The following is a 1345-nucleotide window of genomic DNA, read 5'->3' as shown; positions in this document are numbered from 1 at the left end:
ACTAGATGACACATTTTAATCCCAGTACACTGTATCCAGAGGGCTGCAGGCAAATGTGGTACAGCACAAAACCCAGACTCACCAGGTTTGACCTCCACCGTGGTCCTTTCCACATCACTCTCTCCTTTGGCATCTGTTACTCTGAGGTGAAATGTGTAGGTCCCTTCTACCAGATTGGACAGCAGAAGGACAGGATGATGGTCTGAATTATTTAAGACTTCCTGGAAGGCAGAACAAAGTAAGCATGAGGAAACAAAGGATCAAAGTAGCATCATGTATTGTCATATTTCAGGATATGACAGAGTAACAGCCCAACAAGGAGCTCTGTATTTCCTCAGGAGCTGCCAACACTACCTTGCACTGATTTTTGTGATCCTTTACAAAAGAAAGCTCACCCCAGCTGCAGGGCTCCCCTCATCCCGGGTCCACAAGTAGCTGACAATCCCTTTATCATCAGAGGACTTCGATCCATCCAGCTCTGCTGTGTTTGTGGGCAAGGTGATGACAACATTACCAGCAATCTTTGCAACGGGTGGCTTGTTTATCTCTAAATAAATAGAGAGAAAGCACTTGGAGAAAGATCTTGTAATGCCCAACCAAAAATTACTGCATTAGGTCTCCAGTGTACTGCAGAAATCCCTGTCTAACCCTAGGGAAGAGAAGGGAAATACTGCAGGATTAGGCTGAAAACACTATTCCTCCAGAAAAGGGCAAATCTCAAGGCCACTTCAGCACTCTCCACATTGTCTCCCTCCATTCCTTACTTTTATTGTGTCTCTGAACACAGGTTTTGCTGAATTGCTGAGAGATAACCTGGGAGTGAGCAGCTCTGCTCGTGGCTGGACGTACCTTCCTTGACGATGACGTTGACGGAGCTTTGGCTCTGCAGGTTCCTCTCATCTTTCACTGTCAGAGTGAACTCATATGTCCCAACCTGGAGGCCTGTGACAGTGGCAATGCTGCTGTTGGCATTCTCCAGCTTCACACCATCTGGACCCCTAACCAAGACACAAGGGGTTTGGTTAATTTTGGAACTTTTTCAGGGCTTTTGATAAGTTTAAACTTTGCACAGAGCACTGGAGGCAACCTTACTCCAAACAGGAGCCTGGAAATAATAGTCCATTATAAAAATCAAAATTATGTTCTCCAGTTACAGCAAGATAATCTAACGAGTAAGTGCAGGATCCAGAACAAAAAGCATAATTTCTGGCAGGTTAATGTTTTGGTTAATTTTAAACCAGAGGAACACTGATAACAGCACTTAGGTGGTGTTTACAAGTAGTGGTACTTTCAGCAACTTGGCCTGTGAACTGCACAATGAGCCAATTTTGTTAAAAAAAAAAAA

At 44.2% G+C, this 1345-nt stretch overlaps 1 long non-coding RNA gene across 1 annotated transcript; it reads right to left on the bottom strand.

The window, feature by feature from the left end:
• Positions 1-82: 82 nt before the first annotated feature.
• On the bottom strand, positions 83-999 carry LOC121359107. Its single transcript, XR_005955991.1, has 3 exons — positions 850-999; positions 396-547; positions 83-221 (listed from the first exon to the last, which is right to left on the bottom strand). It is a non-coding gene; the product is annotated as an uncharacterized LOC121359107 (long non-coding RNA).
• Positions 1000-1345: the final 346 nt, after the last annotated feature.

The sequence above is a fragment of the Pyrgilauda ruficollis genome, unplaced genomic scaffold, assembly GCF_017590135.1.
Source record: "Pyrgilauda ruficollis isolate IOZ18807 unplaced genomic scaffold, ASM1759013v1 scaffold4109, whole genome shotgun sequence".
NCBI classification, from domain to species: Eukaryota; Metazoa; Chordata; class Aves; order Passeriformes; family Passeridae; genus Pyrgilauda; species Pyrgilauda ruficollis.
The sequence above is the reverse complement of the archived record's forward strand: the minus strand, read 5'-3'. Positions and strand labels throughout refer to the sequence as shown.